The sequence below is a fragment of the Balaenoptera borealis genome (genome assembly GCF_965194805.1).
Source record: "Balaenoptera borealis genome assembly, chromosome: 14".
NCBI lineage: Eukaryota > Metazoa > Chordata > Mammalia > Artiodactyla > Balaenopteridae > Balaenoptera > Balaenoptera borealis.
In genome coordinates, this window is record NC_138875.1 from 78,703,856 (window position 1) to 78,726,088 (window position 22,233).

The window sequence follows — 22,233 nt, forward strand, 5'->3', positions numbered from 1 at the left end:
ATGTGGATACACACACACACACACACACACTCCTTGCAAGGCCCTAACAATTTTGCAATCATAATTTTGTGTTCAAATTATTTAAAAGGGCCTCTCAGATTATACACACTTGCTAGTCCCCCGAAAACCTGGGTCCTCCCCTGCCAATACCCATAAGGGATTTTTCTGGAAAGAAATTTAAGGAACTTTTACATTTTAAGAAGTCACTCTACTCCAACTTGGAAGTCAGACCTAGGGCACCCCACCTAGAGAGACCCAAAAACTGAAAAATTCCAACCACTTTATCAAATGATTACTGGCCATATTATTCCTTTATGCTCACCACCGTATTTGGTATCAGAAGTGCAACACTCGATCTCAACTCAGATAGAGCTCACAAGTGGCATGAACGTGAACATCCACATGCAAAACGGTTAAATAACCATCCAAGATAATACATACTTAAGGGCCAAAGTATTTGGTATAAACTATAAATCAGGAAGGGGGGCGGTCCCAGTTGACTGGGACCATGAGAGAAGACAATGGGAAGATTCTCAATAACAAAATTTCTAATAACGGGTACCATTTGGGGAGCACTTTCTGTATGCCAGGCATCGTGCTGAGTGCGTCATGTGCATTATTACATTTTGCATCATTACAGCCACACTCTGGGATAGTATCGCATCCATTTTGTGGATGGAGAAACTGAGGCTCAGAAAGAATACATGACTTGCCCCATGATCCCACTCCTGGGCACGTATCTGGAGAAAACTCTAATTCGAAAAGATACATGCACCCCAATGTTCATAGCAGCACTATTTACAATAGCCAAGATATGGAAGCACCCTAAATGTCCATGAACAGATGAATTGATAAAGACGGTGTGGTTCATATATACAATGGAATATTACTCAGCCATAAAAAAGAATGGAATAATGCCATTTACAGCAACACAGATGAACCTAGAGATTATCATACTAAGTGAAGTCAGACAGAGAAAGACAAATATCATATGATACTGCTTATATATGGAATCTAAAAAATGATACAAATGAACTTATTTACAAAATAGAAATAGACTCACAGACATAGAAAACAAACTTATGGTTACCAAAGGGGGAAGAGGGGAGGGGTAAATTTGGAATTTGGGATTAACAGATACAAACTACTATATATAAAATAGATAACCAACAAGGACCTACTGTATAGCACAGGGAACTATACTCAGTATCATTTAATAGCATACAATGGAAAAGAATCTGAAAAGAATTTATATATATATATATATATATATATATATATATATATATATCTCTGAATCACTTTGCTCTACAACTGAAACTAACACAACATTGTAAATCAACTACACTTCAATAAAAAAATTTTTTTTACTTACATGACTTGCCCCAAATATCAAAGGAGGGCTAAGCTCCACAGCTATTTCTCAGTACTTTCTCTGTCGCCGTAGCTATAGGTAGGTGTTAACCCTTGCTACTGAATTTCCCCTCTGTCAATTCATCTTCCCCCCAAAGTTCCTATTCACCATCTCCCGGTGGAGAGTGAAAGTAAGGACGCTCCATGCCTGGAATTTAGATTCATGAATTCTCCTGTTTCCTCCCCTGCCCTCTAAAATTCCCTTCTCCTTCCCCATTCTGGGCTTTGAGTCTCTGTGGAGGGCTCTGTCGGGGGCTCCCCAGGGAGCAGTGGTCTCCTACTTTCAGGAGTCCAACCCAAGTGGACCAGACCACTTCCTGCCAGGAGATTACCCAGACAGACCCATGCCTTGACCTTTGCTCTGAGTTCACAGTCAGCAGAAAGCACCTGCAATTCTGCAGCTTCTCTAACAGGCATATTCCCTCCCATTGGCTGGGCTTACAGCTCTAGCTGATGGAAGGCAAATCAGGGGCCTGATATTAGGAGTCATACATGGAAAACCCCACTGCCAGGGGAGCAAAGGCAAGGGCTGACTTCATTTATTCCTAGCAGTCCTTCATGCCTGTTTCTCAAAAAGAAGGGCAGGCGTTCATTTTCCCCCATAATATATCTGATGTATGTTAAAGTTCCAATATAGAGAAAATAAAAATACTTCCTTAATCTCACCTCCCATGGATATCTATAGTTACCAGTTTGATGCGTCCTTCCAGACTTTAAAGACTTTTTTTAGATAAATAAGATTATACTACACATATTATCTTGTAGTTTACATTTTTTGACTTAAATATAAGACATTAAGATTGTTTCCAATTTTTAATTGGCAATCTGTCCTAAAATGTAATTAACCTTGAAAATTATGAGAGAAATGTTCATTTCAAATAATGGTAATACACACTGTAATCAAGGTTTTCTTTTTTTTTCCTTGCATTTTTTCTCTCAATAAAAAATTATTTTATTGCCTCAAAAAATAAAATTAAAGATTAAAAAAAGATTGTTCCCAATTTTTCAATATTATAAACAACACAGCAATGAACATCTTCGTTCATACATCTTGCGCACCATTCCTGTTTTGTTTTGTTTTGTTTTAAAGTCAATTCCTGGAAATGTGATTGCTGGGTCAAAGGGACTCATATGTTTAATAAGACTCTTGATACATATTTCTCAGTCCTCTAAATTTATTTCTCAACTTGTCAACCCACCAGCATTATGTGAAAAATGCCAGTTTTTCCACATCCTTGGCTTACAAATAAAGATGCAGCATCAGGGTTTTTTTTTAACTTTTTATTTCTAAATAACTTCAGCCTTACAGAAAAGTTGTAAAAGTATTTAGTACAGTGATTTCCCATATACCCTTTACCCAGCTTCAAATGTTAACATCTTATATAACTGAAGTACAATTATCCAGACCAGGAAATTAACATTGGTACAATGCTATCAACTAGTTTACAGGCTTTATTTGGATTTTACCAGTTTTTCACTAATGTTTCTTCTCTGTTCCAGGATCCAATCTGGGATCCCACATTACATTTAGTTGTCATTTCTCTTTAATCCTCTCCAATATGTAACAATTCCACTGTCTTTCTTTGCCTTTCGTGACACTTGTAAAGAGGACTGGCCACTTCTTGGGTAGAATGTCCCTTGATTTGGATTTGTTGATTTTTCCCATGATTGCATGGAGGTTTTGCATTTGGGGCAAGAATGCTACAGAAACAATGGTGCATCCTTCTCAGTGCATTGTGTCAAGAGGTTTAAGATGTTGTGATGTCTAATTTACTAGTGATATTAACCTTGATCACTTGGTTAATATGGGTGCCTGCCAGGTTTCTCCACTATAAAGTTACGATTTACCCCTTTGTAATTAATAAACATCTTGAAGGAGATACTATAGTTGAGATTAGGTAAATAGCCTACTTCTCAAACTTTGGCCCCCTTGTCTCAGTATCCATCCCTGGATCTTGTCAGATGCAGCATCTTTTAAAGTAAAATTTTAAATGTGAACAAAGCATACCTGATTAAATAGGCAGTAGCTAGTGAGATCGGTAGATTAACTTGGAGTCTACACCAGCCGAGTAGGTATAAGCATGTGCACCCACCCAAGAAGATGTTGTTTCCTTTATGGTGAGCGCTGCCACATGACCTACCGCAGTGGAACCTATTCCTGGGCCAGTAATCTACCAGTCTCATACACGTGGAAAAGGGCTTGCAAGGCAAAGCACTCCACCATCTCTCTCTCACTCTCTCTCTCTTGCTCTCTCTCTTCCCCTTTCTTTCTTTCTGCCATTTGTTAGCAAGGTCACCCTAGGCAAATTACTTTCCCCCCTCAGTGCCTCAGTCTCACCATCTGTAAAATGGGAATAACAACAGTACCTACCTCATAGGGTTGTTGGTAGGACTCAGTGAGCTGATGACTGTACCATTCGGCACAGAGTAAGTGCTCGATGCACAATAGCGACCATTAGTGTTGTCGTGTAGCTTATCTGGTTGTTCCTGGCTGTTCTTGAGGAATTTCTCCTCTGCCTTTAGAGTGTCTCTATCACATTAGCAACCATCCAGCAAAACCCTCTTCTACCACAGAAGCAGAAACTGCTACTCCAAGAAGGTGAGTGATTGTGGGGAGATGATCGAAGCTGGAGGTTTCCTGGTTCACATGCCATTACCTTTTCCAGTGATGAATACTGAGTAGAAACACAACTCAAACAAGACACTTCAAACACCCCCACTTTCCATCTGCCTTAGTCAGGACTGTTTTTGTGGAAGCGACAGAGGCCCAACTCAAACTAGCTTAAGCAAAAACGGGAAGGCCCAGTTAACTGAAAAAAATCTACAGGCATTCAAGCTTCAGGCATAGTTGGATCCAGGGGCTAAAGCGAAATCATTAGAGCTTGAGGTCTTTCTTTTTTTATAGTATCTCTAAGCTTACTTCCTCCCAGATCCAACTCCACTAGATAGCAAGAACTTCTTTGCCAACAGTCCAATAAGTCCTGGAATGGAAGCCTGGGATGATAGCTATATCCAGACCTGCCTGCTGAAAAGTCCCAAGTGAAAATCTCCTAGGCCTACAGCAAAGATGCAGATAAGAGGACATTGCCCCAGTGCTGAGTTCAAGGCCTAGAACCTCAGAGGTTGACCATTCTGAGTCAGAGAATTATTACCTTATATATAATAAATATTGTGCCTGGGTGATGACATGGTGGAATATGAAAGACAACAAGTCCCTATTCTTCCCACCTTCGACATGGCAGACATCCCACTGTACTGAGACAATCAAAGGTCACAGATGCCTCAATGAGAAAATGAACCACATTCACTACCTACAGGCTTGTATCCTTTATATCCTTCATATTGCTTATCAACTACTTTAGTAGTAAAACAAAAAAAGCAAAAGGCACCAAGTCCAAAGCACTTACCCTTGTCCATCTTCAAACTTGGACTAAACCTTGTGATCTAGTCTAACACACCTGGCTTGGGTCACATGCTCTCCTCTGAACCAATCACTGAGGCCAGAGGGATGGAGTGCTCTGATTGGTCACATGCTAGTCCCTGGACTAGGGAGATAGTGTCTATCCTACCTGAACCACTAGAACTAAGAGTGGGGTTTCCCAAAGAAAATAAGGATGATGGATGCTGGAACGACAAAAATGACATATTCCTTCCATCTGTGCTAAAGGAACCAATTATTTGAGATCATTCCTGTCTCCAATTCCACTCTCAAAGAGGTTTTCTCTCTCCAAAGGATCCTAATTATCATCCTCATTACATCCATCACCATTACCAATACTTAGCTTGTAGGGGCATTCAGACGGGTTGTTCAGAAACAGACCTGCCAGACAGGTCCTCTGGCACTCAGGAGATCTGGACTGAGGCCAACTGTGCTGATGCAGACCAAACCAGTTCTCATCAGTTGATGATGGTCTATAGTGCTGTATCCAGATCTGAGCTCAGAGTGGAAGAGTGCAATAATTGATTAGTGATGTCTGCCCTGGGCACAAGCAAGAAGGATAGGAGCATGTTTGCAATGTGTGTCTTATCATGGAATATCTCGATGACACCTTCCTGCTCTAACAGGCTAAAATCCAGGTCAAGGCAATAAATTTTGGAGCACACATTGTGCATCCCTCAGAGGGACCATACAAAATGAAGCTGTGAATGCAAGCTTTGTTCTATCAAGGAGCTTACTTTAACTGGGAAGACCGGACATTTAGGAAAGCATCTGGATATCAGATGGACTTTCAGCCTCAGATGCTCCCAGTGACTCCTACCCACTTCCCCCAGGTTTAACTGTCTTCAGTTCCAAGGAACATCTTTAGCCCTGATTGAGCAGCTGTCTCCGCTCTTGACTATGGATTCAGGATCCCTTTATAATAATGCACCAAGCCTTATAAATCCCCAAATAGAGGCTCCTTTCTTGATGTAATCAGAAGACTTGGAAGAGCACTGACAAAGAGAGAACATTGTGTATCCAGAACACGGTCCCCTGCATGACTAAACCTTTAGGCCTGGCCCATTCAGTGCTTCCTTTGTTCATGTCAATGCCCAGAACAGAAGCTACTCATGGAGAAAGCCTCCTGAATGTTACCAACACATGAACACAAGTGGAGAAGAGCCTGTTGGGCAGGACTGATGACCTTACGACGCACAGGAGTCACCTGGGGATCTTGTTCAACTGAAGAGCCTCATTCAATAGACCGGAGGTGGGGCCAGAGCTGCTGCATTTCTAACAAGCTTCCAGGTGATGCCCATGGTGCTGGCTCACCTTGAGGAGCAAGGGGCTGGCTAATGGACAGACTAGATGCTGTGGGAAGACAGAGAAGGGAACTAGGGAGAGGGGAAGCTGCACTGCATAGGACAAGGGTAGGAAGGGAAATGAGTGATGTTCTGAACATCTGCATGAAAGTACCAGTCTAAAGCCTGACACATGATTAAAAATTAAATAAAAATAAAAAGTTCCCACCTTCCTTCTCCCCTTAATCCTTCTACCTTAGAAGTAGGTGGAATTGCTGTTTCCCACCCAACCCAACATACACACAGACACACACACACACACGCACACACGCACACCTTTCACATGGGGAAACTTAGGCTAACTAGTCACAGGTTACACTTTGGGTAGAGTCAAGCCAGAATCCCAGCAGCCAGCCCCTGCCTATTCCCACTCCTCTGTGTTGACATGGAACCTAAAATGGGCCCCTGAGAGGACCTGGGGGCGTGTGCAGAAACAGCTTAAGGGTCCTTGTCAAAAGGCCTCTGGTTTCTCAAATAATGAGGCCAGTTGGAAGCTGTTAACACACATGGGAACCAGCCAGCAACAGGTGAAAGGCCGCTCAACCTATCAGCACTGCTTTAAGCTATAGCATGCTCCTGGCTTTCTCTCCCCAATTTCCAGGGGCCCAATCCCCAGATGCACCTGCCAGCAAACGAGCAGCAGCCAGAGGAGAGACGTGGGTCTCCCCCACTCTGCTCCGTCTTCCATGTCCTCCCATTTCCTGGGGCCCCTTGGGAGAACAGTTTCTCCAGATTAATATATAGTGCTAATGACGGGTAGCCGGTGGGAAAAGGCAAGGTCTACTTGATCCAGGGCTTGGAATGAAGCCAGGGTCCCTCTGGCCATAGATTCTCTGTCTCCTTCCAGGTTAGTGTGCTGTGTAAGGAGATTAAGATGTATAGTCTGCAAATGGACTAACCCTTTCCAGGCCTCTTTAATGAGGCTTCCCATAATAGGGCCATTTCTCTTTCTAACGTATGTGTACACATTCACACACACATACATGCACACATATTCCTTAACATAACCCATATGGAAATAAAAATCTCTCCCTTGCTCTATTTTTTAAGTGGATGCTATAATGGGCAACACTTTTTTTCTTCAAATGAAAATCCACGGTTCAACAACACGCCTTTCCAGTGACTCAAGAAGGTAGTTTCAGCCAACTGGCTAGGCCCCCCTCTTAAAGCTCAACTTTATGGGTAGCGAGTAATCAACTAGACCAACAGTTCTAGGGTATAGTGAGAACCTAGCACAAGGTATGGTAAAGTTCCTAAGAAACATACTCAGTCCTGGGACTCTCTCTGGATGAAGTAGCATAAGCACCTTCGAACCCTAGGTCCCTGCAGTGAGGGAACACTATTATGTTCTATATCATTCACACCGTCATCTACTGAAAAGGAGAAAATTCTAGCCTCCAATATTGCCAGGTACCTTTCAGCTTTAAAATATACAGCGGTGGGGTAGGGATAAAAAAGCAGATTCTGAGCTGTCCCTCTAACCCTTGACTTTTTAACAGCCATCACTATTACCCACACCAGGCCTACAGACGAGAACTCTCTGGAGAGAGTTTCAACTCCATCCTGGATCAGAGGATCTTCTGACCTTCAGCTTCCCAAAGAGCAGGGGCATTCTCAGGCCTATCTCAGATACATGAGCTTCTGAACTCAAAATGTCAAGCAGTGGCTCAAAGTTGAATTTCTGACCACAGGGTAATAAAACTAGATATTACTTTATTTTTTAAAACCCTGTCTATTTAGAAATTTAAAGGCACATCCCAAATAGCATGAGACAAAGAGGAAATCAAACCCAACAATTACAACAAGGAAAATAACAATAATGAGAATACTGTGTATTTTAAAAATCACATGGGAGGTGCCCAAAGCTGTAATCAGAAGTGCAAGTCATAGTATTAAATGCTACCGTTATTGTATTTTAAAGGATACAAATAAATGAGTTGGGCATCAACTCAGGAAGTTAGAAAAGAGCAAAAAACAACTGGAGGAAAATACAAAGAACTATTAACCAAGAGAAAAGGAGAAATATGTGAGTTTAGATTTTAAAAGTCCAAAGCAAAGATACAAAACTCCGAGGGGTTTAATCAAGAAAAAAATAAGCAAGATACACATAATTAGGAGGAAGGGAGTTGGTGGAGTAACCACAGAGATGGCAAAGATGAAAAATGGCAAAGCCTCTTAATCCATACAAAAACATTTGCTGAAGTATTTGCAGCATCCACAAGGTTCATGTTTTAATTATAAAAAGTTATTAATATTCCTATGTAAAGCATACTTGCAAAACCTTATGATAGAAAAATGAGCAAAGGACATGAATAGGCAATTCAGATCAGAATAAATACATATAGGCAATTAACATATCAGAAAATGCACAACAACACTGTAGGTCAAAGAAGGAAACATGAAAATGACTGTGATGTCATCTTTCCCGCTATCGAATTAGCAAAGTTTTGTTTCTGTGGTTGTCCTTACTGTGAATGGCTACATCCAGTGAGAATGGAGATGGGGTGGACCAGGTGTTCTGCTACCTAGGTGAGAGGAATGTACATTACTGAAAGACCCCTTGGAAACATTTCAGGTGACTGTTCGGCAATTTCCCTCAGGTGGAAAGTTTTTGAACGTAACTCTTCTTAGCAAATGCTTACAAAAACAACACCTGATTCCTACACATTTGGGGGTTCCAAGATAACAAAAGAGTCAAATTTGGGGTGCCCAAGAATGAGATCAAGCCAAGAAGGAGAATGCCTGGCTCCAGGATCGTGTTCTGCCACCAACAACCTATATGACTTTGACAATTATTTAGTTTCTCACAAACTCCATTTCACCACCTGAGTAATGCAGGAGCTAAATTTGATCTATAAAAGCTTTCTCCCCGGCCCTGCCCCGATGCTGACATGTTGTTTCATTCTCTTCTCAGTGTCAGGATCTTCCTGGTGTCTTAAGATGTGCATTTCTGCACAAGAGGGAAGAGAAAGAATAATGGGATGGGAGTCAAGAAAAAAGGACTAACCATCAAATACAAGAGAGAGTTTCTAACCTTTCCTCTGCTTCACTTTCTGCATTTCTTAAATGGGCTATAACGCTTTGTATGTTTAAGCTCTCAATAAATATTTGCTGAATTAAAAGATGAAATGAACGAATAAGTGATATAGAAAGCCTATTTCCACAAGTTTTTTTTTTTTTCTTGCTGATCTCCAAATCACTTGTAGGATATAACTAAAAACTATATATTGACAAATTGATTAGGGTCCCTCAAAATGAAATTGTGAGTCAAGGAAGGATACACATGGACTCTATTTCCTTGCCCTAAATCAGGCCTTACTTAGCAGTGGCACAAGCAGAACAAACGTCAGTCACTGTGGCCAGATGATCCAAAGCACCTGGTCATTTCAGAGGGGAGAAAATCTAGTCAAGCCCATTGCAGGTGATTCTTCAGAGCTGAGAGTTATGTGGCCAGTGGTGTCATCCATATGGACTCAACCATGTCCATCCACTCCTCAAGCATCATTATCACCCTGGTGGTCAGGACGGGAGGAACCAGTGTAGGCAAAGCCACATTCCAGGTGTGGCTACCACACAACATGACTCTCTGTAATGAGACAGACTAAAGCTAGGTCACAAAGCAGGCCAGCTCAAGTTGGATTCAGCCAAAAGCACAACCCACTACATGCGTATCACCACTCCCCAGGCCTTCACCTACAGCAGACATCATCTTAACCTTCCCCACTGTGCCCAGAGAGGACCTCAGAATCCTTCACAACACTGAACCTTCCAGGCTATACGAGCTGATATACCAGCTGATCAGAGTCACCACACAAGACAAAATGTGTCTATGATTTCTGGTTCAGAGAATATCTGATGTCCCAAAAACGGGTATTATGAACTGGGTTGTGTCCTCTAAAAATTCATACGTTGAAGTCCTAAGCCCCAGTACCCTGGAATGTGACAGTAATTTGAAGACAGGATCTTTGCAGAGGTGATTAAGGTAAAATGAGGTCATCAGGGTGGATCCTAATCTCATATGACCGATGTCATTTTAAGAAGAAGAAATTAGGACACAGACACACACAGAAGGAACACCATGTGAGGACACAGGAAGAAGACAGCCAACTACAAACCAAGGAGAGAGGCCTCAGAAGAAATCAACCCTGTCGACATCTTGATCTCAGACTTCTGGCCTCCAGAACCGTGAGAAAATAAATTTCTGCTGTTTAAGCCACCTAGCATATGGTATTTTGTTTTGGTAGCCCTGACAAACTAATACAGTGGGTATGTTTGATAATTTGTTAGGTGAAAAAATGAAGTTATAAAAGAGTACCTAAGATACAAGTTTTGTATAAGTAAATCACACCTGTGAATGTGGAGGGGTGTGCATCTGTGTGTGTGCAAAAGAGAGAGTGCACACCCACAAAGGAAGATGTTTGCAATGTTACAGACCAAAGTGTTCCCAGTGGTTCTTTCTAGATGGGAGTACAGGTGATTTGAGGGAGCAAAGGCGTGGCTCCTTGTTGCTGCTAATCAACACTGCCTTTTCAGTGGTCATATATTAATTGTATCATTCTAAACGATTTATAACAGTGAACACACATCTAATCATTACAACAGCCAACCCATGTATGATACAGGCGCTTACTGTTTTATTTATTTGAATTCATTTAATCCTCACAATCACCCCACCAGGTAGGGACTGTTATTATCTCCATTTTCCAGATGAAGAAACTGAGGCACAGAGAGATGAAGTGACTGCCCAAGATGACAAAGCTGGCACATGGCAGAGTCAAGCCTCCAAACCAGGTGGTCTGGCTTCATATCCATGGCCTTAACCACAAAACTCCCCAGCCTCTCCATCAGTGGGCAACTCACTGCTTTCCTAAGAGTTTATCTGAACACATTTTTGTTCAGTGCATGATTTGATAAAAGCGTACCTGAACACACACACACACACACACACACACACACACGCTCACTCACTCAAGTACATTTAGCTGTGCTTCACGGCTCAGCAAATTACTTAAGTCCTTTCCATTTGAGGTGCACAATTTAACTGGGTTCAAGACCCCATATCTGAGAGGGTGGCACCCCTCCTGTAAACCTAGGGAGGAAGACCAGAGAAGACCCCCATTCCTAAGTTCCGGGGGGATGACCCTTATGCTCTTGAACAGGGAGCAGGGTAAGCAACTAATTCATATTTTATAAGTTTGTTTAATGGAGCCTTATTTTTTGGGTTATGTATTTTTAAAGACCACATAGCTTAGATTGATGGAAACACGATGCTGATTCTCCTCTGAAAGCCGGAGAGCTGAAGGAAGTTCAGCCCTTCTGGGGCCAAGGTGGGACAGGGAACAGTCACAAATGGACAAATTCCCGTCAGCAGGAAACTGGTTAAATAAATTATGTTCATCCCCGTAATGGAATGTATGCAGCTGTTAAAAGGAATGAGCTAGGACTATAGGTCCTGTCAAGGAAGGGTGTTCATGACATACAGCTAAGGAAAAAAGATAAGTTGCAAACCACTAGGGATAATATGATCCTATCTGGTGATAGAAAATTGTGGGGTGTTCGTGTGTCTGTGTGTGTGTAATAATCACTAAGGACATGGACCCTAGTCGAACCAACTGGAGTTCACAACCCAGTTCCATTACTTCCTAGCTGTGTGACCTTGGGTTTTCTTAACCTCTCTGAGCCCCAATTGCCTCCCCCGTAAAATAAGAGGAAACGCTAGTGCCCAGCCCATGCGCGATGTGGTGTGAGGGTGAAATGAGAGATGGATGGAAGGGATTTTCATTGGCTTGGTACATTAAGCACTCAGAAGATGCTTGTAAGATGATGATGATGATGATGATGATGATGATGATGATGTTGAAAAGGTCCTTAAGAAAACCCGGCAAATTTTTCAGTGTCCAACCCCCCGGAGAAGAGTGTCAATGAGAGCGAGGCTCTCACTGTTTACATCAGACATTTGTCGTATTTGAATTTCTATCATGTGTATATTTGACTTTCGTCATTAAAATACAATAAAGCGGAGTTTCATTTTTTAATGAATGAAGCTGACAGCTCTCCTGAAAGAAATCGTATGACTTCTGAAGTTGCCAGTAGCCTCATTTCTGGTGAGTTGGTTGTGATGTGGCTGCACTCCTGGGACAAGGCTTCTTCTCTGGGGGTTGGAGAATAGGAGAGGGAGTCTTCCCGAATCTCTCAGGTGGGAATCAGCAAGGTCATTTGCATACTCCCAAGATAAATGCCTTGACAATGAAGTCTGCCCTAACTTGATCGCTACAATCGCTCTTTTTTCAACTCAATTCAAGCATGCTAACCAGATAAAGCTGGGCCAAGTGAGCAAACCTACAAAACTTCAGGGGCTGTGAGAAGAAATTTTATAGCAAACAGCAGCGATAATTCCCTGAGTCCTTAAAAGTGTCAGGCACGAGGCTAGATACTTCTGTATCATCTTATGTCATCTCTCATAGATATCCTTTAAGGTAAGTATTGATTGGTCTGCTATTTTATAGAGGTAGCAATGGAGGCTCAGAGAGGTGAAGACACTTGTTCAAGGACACACAGCTGATAGCAGCAAAGCCAGAGTTTGATTCTACGCCTACCTGGCCACAAAATCTAAGCCTTCCATGGTATACAATTTGTGTACTCCATCAGAGAGAAAAGGGATGGACTCTTACATGGTCAGTTAAATACCTAGACGCCCTCTACTATATAAATAATACCAAAGATAAGTGCAAAATATTTCATATTTGTGACCTCCCTTGAAATTTTTAATGCCAGCTCAAATTCATTGTTTCCGGGATACCATTCAGTTTTATTTTGTGTGATGGTAATAAGTGTTTTGTAAGAAAAGAGTTTCAAGATCTAGTGATTTTAGGGAGCTCTAAGTTAAATTCGTTTTCTTGGGTACATTCCCTTATTGCAAGACTTTTCAGAGCCTTTGATATGCCAAGTACATTTGACTCCTCAAAAAGGTGCAACTGAGTACGGTGCTGTTCAAACTTATTGATGATGGAACCCTTTTTCTCATGAAGCATCTCCCAGGACAGAATTCACTTTGGAAAATGCTATCCCAAATCAAACATACCTTCTTTTTTCCTTGCTTGTTTTTCCAAGCACATTAAAAAAAAAAAAAAAGTAGAAAAGTTTAACCACATTTAAATCTAAGACCGAAAGAAAAATTATCCAGGTCTCTCAAGAAATCATCCGTGTGCCTTCAGAAATACCCAAGATTCTTAGGTATATACCTGAATATAAGAGAATTCCAAATATATGGTGACCCCACCTATAAGACGAACCCATGCTTTTCCCAATGGGAAAATCTAAAAATAATTTTTAATTATATATACATATATATGTACACATATACATGTATATATAACTTGACTTTACAACTTTTAGGGACTAGATAGAGTCCAGTGTTTACACTTATCATATGTAATTTATTGAGTCTGACATATATTTTTAAATTACATATAATGTAAAATAATGTTGATGTAGAAAATCTACTTTCTCCCACTCTCACATACCATGAAACAATTTCATTCAAACTCTTTGCCTGCATCGTTGTCTTAAGAAAGCCTCTTTCTGTACCATCTCACGTGGCGTTCCAGCTCAAGTCACGTTCACTTCTGCCCAAGTGTTTTAGAAACGCAGCCGTTTTTAACCCATGCAATATGCCATCACTAGAAATGTTATTTCAGACCACAGGTACTGATAAACACAACATGGTGACAGCTGGGACAACTGTGTTTTTCCCTCATGCATCCTGTAGGTGTCTCGATGTGACCTCTACAACACCACTGCTTACAGGGTTGTTTGTAAAGTCATCTTTAGAAGGCTTGTTTACACTGACATCAAATACTGGCAGTTCTGAGTCATAGCTCCTGGAATTACTGTTACGTCTCTTTGGTTCTGACAGGTGAATGCTGAAATCTTCCAAAGAACTAGCTTTGATGTCCAAGTTATTCTTAAATAGGACCTTGCTGGTCTAAATAAAATAATTGCAGGAGTGTCCCATCGTGTGAGACACCTCACAGGGACCTAAGTGTTTGCAACTTCTTCTCTCCTGCAGGATAATTATGGAGAGGGGCCTCTCACGTTATAGTTGTGCATGTGCAGTGTATGTAAAGGAAGGACCTCCCCTCTAAAAGGATGGCTGTACTCTGTCGGCAATGAGTGGGTTAAGGACAAGCTTTGCACTCCAGCTTGGGAAAGAGTCAGACCTGATATGGCATGGGCTTCTTTCTGCCCAGGACCAGGAAGAGTGAGGGCAAGAAAGAAAAAATTATTGACCTAGGGAGAGCACTCGATTGCAACCTCATGAGTAAATGGGCCATTTATCCCCCAGTCCGGAGCTCCTGGAAAAGGTGACCGTCCATCAATCCCTCCTCCGAGCTGCCCCTTGACGAGCTGTACTATCAATGGGCTAATTTAGCTGATTACAGAGGAATTTGAGAGGAATGGGCCGCCAGAGCCTGGGTCTGGGCCAGCAATGCATTAAGTCCACCAGTGTCTCCATCACCCCCCACTTGGGACCGATAGGGGAGTCTTATTCCTGAAAACATGTCCCATCTGATGGGCTTTCTTTAAACTCAGCTCCAGCTTATCAGGTGCTAGGTGGAAACCCTCCTGCTACAGGGCATGGACTGTTCTGTCCTCCGAGTCCTGGATGGGGGAGGATGGCCTCTGGGACCAGTGCCAGGCTATTCTCGGCTGCTGGTCAGCAGCGTGTCAACGCCCAGCCTCATGGGATGGGAGTGTGGGGAGCGATGCAGAGGCCCAGGCTGGACTGTCACTGCTCCTTTACCCCTCTGACTTTTTACAGCATACGAGGTTTGGAAAATGCCCCCACCGTCCTCCAACACAGGGGAGGCTAAACTCACATACAGGTGGAATAGACGAAAAACCATGCTGGTAATCTCCCCACTCCTTCCGAAAGGAATCACATTCAATAGCCTCTAACATTTCCTACCATTCCCATCTTTTGGATTAAAGTATTGCCCTATCCAAATACTCCACTTAAAATATTGAGTTGTTAGCCATTTACACTTTAGTATGAGTTAGTCTGTCCACTCTAAGGCTCTGGGAACAGGACATACAAGGATACGTTCAGAAGATAGAAATCTATCTGGAGGAAAGGAGGCCTGAGGGCTGCTAACACTGAAGAGTACAAAGGCGTTTAATTCTCTGCACAGTTGGGTCACAGCAAGTTTCAATGGAAGGGAAAGGAAGGTATAAAAGGGAAGAAAAAAGGACCCAGGCTTTTTGACTGAGAGGGATCCCAAATGCAGAAAAACATGAACCTTCCAGCTCAAACCCCTATTTAAAGGAATAAGAGTACAGGCTCATATAGGTAGCTATAAAGTGACTTGAGTATCATTCATTTCTATTAAGGAGGGTCTGAAACGATCCCCTCCCTTTTAGTGGACTTTCCTATTAGGACTGTGTTGGTACACAAGTAATCCCACTTGTTTATTTCTCCAACTTAAAACCCAAACCCGTTTGTATTAAGCAGAAATCTTTTTTGATTGCAAGTGACAGAAATCAAATTGAAACCAGCCTGAGCAAAAGAAAAACTGTACTGGCTCGTGTAGCTTTGAAGTGTAGAGGACTGATTTCAGGCATGGCTGGATCCAGGGGCTCAAATTATATGCCAGTAACCTTTTTCCAGCTCTCAGTTCTTCTCCTCCCTCTTTGTTAACGTCATTCCTAGACAGACTTTCCACATGTAGTCTCAAAAAAGGCCACAGGGAGCTCCAGACTCGCATTCTGCCAGCTTAGAAACCCACTCGAAGGAGAATAACTCATTCCTGAGAGCTCCAGCAAAAGTCCCAGAGCTATTTCTCATTGAACCCATTTGAGTCTCACACCCGTCCCTCAACCAATCACTGGGGCCCAGGGATGGACTGCCCAGTTGGCCAGACTAAGTCTCAGGCACAGCTCTGAATCTGATGGGTGTCAGCCCCACCCAAGCCACATGACCTGTAAGTGGAGCGGGGTAATCCTCCAAAGAGAAACGAGGAGGCTGCTTCCAGTGAAGAAGGAAGGGATTCTGGGCAGGGAAGCAGCAGGGTCCCTACAAGGCTCACAAATAGACCAGTGCAGTAAATTGTTCTGGGTTCTCACATAGAAAATTCTAGATCCCAGTGGTGGGTGAATACAGAGGCAGGACTAATTTCAATGATCCCCATAAGACCTCCTCAAGACAGGTTAGTCCCCCTCTGGAGTTTTACCCCATTTCCTGATATTCTAAAATTTGCTGATCCTCTTGAATTTTCAACTCAGTTGGCTTAACTGTGGCTTAAATGTTACATCAAAGACGAACTGCTAATGAGAAGAGGTTTGACCCCATAGGGAACATGTGGGCTTAGGTTCCAAAAAGATGGATTTCTTTCTTCATCTCAAGGAGTAACTTTCATCAAGCCCAATGATCTCTTTAAGCCCCGCACTTGATTCTACCCAACAAAGAGTGGTGGGTGAAAGCTTCTTTGGAATCAGAGCTGTGTTCAGATTGGCAGCTCTCCTGTGTAACCTGGGGCTAGTGAATTAACCTCTTTGAATCTCCATTTTCTCATCCACAAAATGAGGTTAAATAACCTCTACTGTATAGAATTGTTCTGAGGATTAATCATCCATTCAACATTATTTGAACATCTACACTTGCCTGGCACAGTGCTAGGTACTGGGAAATATAAAAAGAAACAAAATCAACAAAATTCTCCACCATTATGGAGCTTATATTCTAGCAGGGGAAACAGACAATAGACATTAAGAAATAAGTAAGTTATTTTGAGTGTTAAAAGATAAGTTTTATAGGGGGGAAATGTAGATCAAAGTAGCAGAAATTAAGAGTATATGAAAGGAAAGTTTCAGTATTGAATAAGATGGTCAGGGTGAGTCTGAGAAGGCGATATTTGAGCAGAGGCTTGAAGAAGGTGAGTGAGGGGGTGAGGAGGTGGGGAAGAGTGGTCCAGTCAGAGAAAGCAGCCAGTGCAAAGGTCCTGAGGTGGGAATGTGTCTGGTATAGTCAAACGTAGCAAGCAACCTATTGAGGTTAGAGAAGAGTAAGCAAGGAGATGGACAGAGAAGAAACAAGGGATCCGATCCTGCAGGACCTTGTGGCCACTATAAGGACACGAGCATATGAAATGATCACCACAACTTGGCCCACAGAAGATTCCAAGAAGTGGAAGAGTGGTGATGAAGATGCTGACGGTGATGATGGCAATGGTGACAGCAATGTGATATGACGTGGCACCCAGCCCTCCAGCAATAGCATCCTGGCTTAACAAAGACACACTCTCACCTTTCTGAGCTGTTCTGAGGATTTCCAAATTAACACAGGCAATTTGCACTTTGAACCCATGCTGAGAAAATCGTTCTGTAAACATAGGGTGTTTCCTGTCACCGCAAGTCTTTATCATGTGCCTGACACCATTATCACCGAAAGGTCACCAGGTGGCACCCATTAGCAGGACTAACACTTGTTCTGCTTACACATCCCTGTTCTACACTTCCTTCTGGTATCAGCAGAAATTCCCTGAATCCAACCAACTGCCCCCATAGATATCATGTGTTTGTCACTCATGGCCTTTTGCCCAAACCAAGTGGATCATTGCCTGGGTAATATGTGGTGTATGGGTCCAAATTATCTGGATATTATTAACAGCAACTGACAAGGCTCCAGGCTATCAGTATTGACATCATCTAACCAGTGCCTGCCTCATCCTGGCTTCTGACTCCCGGAAGCTATTCCAAAGTGCAACTAATCCTTCTCAGGTGACTAGCACCCCAGCTGAGTGGTACCATAGCACCATTTCTTCAGAAAGGAGATCCCCCAACATTTCCAGCTCATGGACACACACACGTGTGAGGTTGCTGAGATATCCTTTGACAATGCCTCCTCCCACTACCTCTGACCTGGCTAAGTGGGCTCCTTGCTTCACCGAAACTCATTTCCCAAATCCGCTGCAGCAGAAAGTCTCTTTTTGAAATTTAAGTGCGGAACTATCAAACTATTCAACATGTTCCAAACACCCTCGGGAAGGTTCAGACTCCTTAGAACACCACCATGACTTGGCCTCTGCCTTCCTCTCCAGCTTCATCTCCCACCAGCCCCTCTGGCCAGGCTAAGAACCTGAGAACTACTACACATGCAGTTCCCCATCATCCAGGCCGTTCTGTTCTCACAGGTCCTCCTCCTCCACAAATCCTCTGCAGACCTCCTAACCATGCGCAGGAGCCCCTGCCGTGTGCGCCTGAGTAACCAGTCCAGAACCCCACTGCAGCTCTTACCACCTGTGTCATACTGTGCCTTGATGAGGCTCTCCCAGCTGCCGGACGTGCGATCTCATTCACCCTTGGGTCTTCGCCTCTGGGGAAGGGGTCTTCTCAGAGCAGATGCTCTATAACTGCCTGTTGCTTGAACACCAGGACCAGTCACGTGTTTAGTCAAATACCATCCTCACCTTACACTCTGAAGCAGATGAAGACATACAGTCCACAGCACATTGTAGCAGCCTGGATCGGCGGACCTTGGTCCAGATCTCCGCTCCACGACTTATCGGCAGTGACTCTGGGTAACTCAACTTTTCTAGTCCCAGTTTTCCCATCTCTGAATGGGGGGTAGCCTCACCACTTCTTATAGCTACACTGAGGATTAAATAAGATATTCTAGTGAGTATTCAAGGAGCGCTAATAATCACTATTATTATATTTTCCACTATCGATGAAGTGGTCACCATATCCGCAAAGCTAGAGATTCTTTTCTATTTGTTCACTGATGTAGCCCAGGCTCCCACCATGGTGCCTGGCACATAGTAGGTGTTCAATAAATGTCTGAATGAATGAACAAGCTGGTCTTGTTAGACTGAGGGCGAAATTCCCCGTATCCCTAGATTCTTTGGCTTCACATGTAGGATTCTCAAGGTGTCTTTTTCCCATTCCCAGAGGTTCCAAAGTGACAGGGCATGGGTGGGACCCGGAAACCTGCATTTGAATAGGCTCTCCATGATCACCCCATTCTCCATCAGTTCAGGAGCCTCAGCACCAGATGATTTAGGTCTCCATTACCTCCCCCTCTTTTCTCAGCTCATCCCCTGTTCCTTTCCAACTGCAGCCATCTGAAAGTCCAGCCTTAGTCACAGTTGTGACCATTGCATTGGGGTTGATATTATTTGCGTCGGACACAGAGACCCAGCAGAGGCTTTTAAGTGAATACTTGGTAATGGAACAATCAAGTTAAAAGAGCAGCGTGACACAGAGCATGAAATAGGAAAGTCTCATGGCCAATTGATTTGGACCACACTTATAGGTTTGTGAAATGAATTTCATTTTCTGGACCAAATGGAAACCCATCTTATAAATCACTGCCGCTCTTAGAGATTAATAAAGGAAACAGGCTTGATTAAGAATTCAGAGCATTGGTCCCATTGCAGATTTATAGACCCAGAGGTCTTGCCACAGGGATTTCAAGATGTCCCACCTGTTAATCGTCATTTAGGAAGATTAACCCCAGGGCTTCTGACTAAGGCTTGAGGGCAGGGCCCAAGCCCTGCTTGGACAATAAAGTAGATTCTAGGAAACACACTTCTCCGTGTATTTCCAACCCTCCCCAGAAAGGAACTAGTCATGTGGCCTTTGACATAACATCCTGTGGGGTTTTACCTAGATTCTGGACAGGTGGGGAATTTGATTTAAAAATCTTTCTGCATCTCTACTCAAACTTGGCAGACAGTGTTGGGTCAAGATTTTAAGATAAAAATAAAGCAAAAGCAACAAGAGAAAAAGATGTTTAGTGAAATCAACCAAATGCAAAATAATCCCCATCAGCTCTGATGCTTGCATACCCTGCGCGTGGGAAGGTTTACAATGAGTGCTAAGGTATTTAGCATTCAAGAGTATCTTTGGAATTCCTTATCTGTCAAAGCCTGTCTACTCAAGACCAAAAAGAGTAGAACTCACGAAGCTGATGTGAGGAGAGGGAACAGGACCACACTAACAAGCTTTCTGGGACAGAATCAACTCCTGTTATTTGGTGAAATGCTTTGGTTTGGGATCCAGTACTTGCAAAAGTGTGCTCTGCAAATAGGAAGTCACGTTAGTTTAACATTCTACTCTATAATATTTGGGGCCCTGATGGTTTAAAATTCAGCAAAAATTAGAAATCAGGATGGTGTTCATAACAATGAAAAGGGACAGACTTCCCTAGTGGCGCAGTCCTAGAGATCTATTGTAAAGCATAATGATTATAGTTAACAATACTGTATTGTATAATTAAAATTTTGCTAAGAGGATACATCTTATGTTAAGTGTTTGAAACTTTTGCAGGTGATGGATATGTTTATGTCATTGATTGTGGTGATGGTTTCACAGGTGCCTACTTATCTCCAAACTCATCAAGTTGTACAATAAATAGGTACAGCTTTGTGTTTGTCAAACAAACCTTAATAAAGTGGTTTAAAAAAAGAAGTGAGGGGCTTCCCTGGTGGCGCAGTGGTTGAGAATCTGCCTGCCGATTCAGGGGACACGGGTTCGAGCCCTGGTCTGGGAAGATCCCACATGCCGCGGAGCAAATAGGCCCGTGCACCACAACTACTGAGCCTGCGCGTCTGGAGCCTGTGCTCCGCAACAAGAGAGGCCGCAGTAGTGAGAGGCCTGCGCACCGCGATGAAGAGTGGCCCCCACTTGCCGCAACTGAGAAAGCCCTCGCACAGAAACGAAGACCCAACACAACCATAAATAAATAAATAAATAATTTAAAAAAAAATATATATATATATATATAAAACATCTCTTTAAAAAAAGAAAAGAAGAAGTGAGATGGAAAGAAGTGGATGCTCGCTGCAGATGCTCAGTAAAGAGCCAAGTCACCTTGATGGCAGAAGCTAGAATACAAATCACAGACTAGCTTCTGAGGACCCTAGGGCCCCTTCCGCCAAGAAACCCTTCTGAATTCCCCCTTATATTCCTGTAATAAGCCCTTTTACCTTGAGTTAGCCTAAGTCAGAATCTCTACAAACCGGGGCTTCCCTGGTGGCGCAGTGGTTGAGAGTCTGCCTGCTAATGCGGGGGACACGGGTTCGAGCCCTGGTCTGGGGGGATCCCACATGCCGCGGAGCAGCTGGGCCCGTGAGCCACAACTGCTGAGCCTGCGCGTCTGGAGCCTGTGCCCCGCAACGGGAGGGGCTGCGATAGCGGGAGGCCCATGCACCGCGATGAAGAGTGGCCCCCGCACCACGATGAGGAGTGGCCCCCGCTCGCCGCAACTAGAGAAAGCCCTCGCACGAAACGAAGACCCAACACAGCCAAAAATAAATAAATAAATAAAGTAGCTATTAAAAAAAAAAAAAAAAAAAGAATCTCTACAAACCAAGTGTTATCGACTGAATTGTGTCTCCCTGCCCACCCAATTCCTATTTAAAGCCTTAACCCCCAATGTGACTATATTTGGAGATAAGGCTTTTAAGGACATAATTAAGATTAAATGAGGTCATAAGGGTGGGGCCTTAAACCAACAGAGCTGGTGTCTTTCTAAGAAAAGGAAGAGACTCCAGAGCTCTCTCTGTGTGTACACACAGAGAAAAGGCCACGTGAGGACACAGCAAGAAAGTGCCATCTGCAAACCAAGGACAGAGGTCTCACTAGGAACCAATCCTGCTGGTACATTGAACTTGGACTTCTAGCCTCCAGAACTGTTAGAAAATAAATTTTGGTTGTTTAAGCCAGCATGTCCATGGGGCTTTGTTACAGCAGTCCAAGCAGACTAACACACCAAGTGTATTTGGTTTTGTGGCTTTCAGTTATATATATTACCTGAGACTCCGTTAATACTGACATACCACAAAGGTCTTAATGGGAGTAGCTTTATTGGCCCTTTAAGAGTAATTTACCATTACTCTATTAGTAGATGTCCTATAAATCCTGCTAGGTATGGTCAGAAGGGGTTATTAGAAGCAGGATAAACATTGTCCCTGTTAACTTTCCTGTGGGTCATTCATCCATCCAACAAACACTTATTGCACACCAACCGTGTATCCAGTA

General features: G+C 43.0%; 2 long non-coding RNA genes across 2 annotated transcripts in view; one reads left to right on the forward strand and one right to left on the reverse strand.

Annotated features, from left to right (window-relative positions):
* LOC309611386 overlaps nucleotides 1-22,233 on the reverse strand; it is a 426,717-nt gene that overhangs the window by 323,804 nt on the left and 80,680 nt on the right. The window lies entirely within an intron of this gene.
* Nucleotides 4,253-21,561, forward strand: LOC309611392. Its single transcript, XR_014234504.1, has 2 exons — nucleotides 4,253-10,380; nucleotides 10,903-21,561. It is a non-coding gene; the product is annotated as an uncharacterized lncRNA (long non-coding RNA).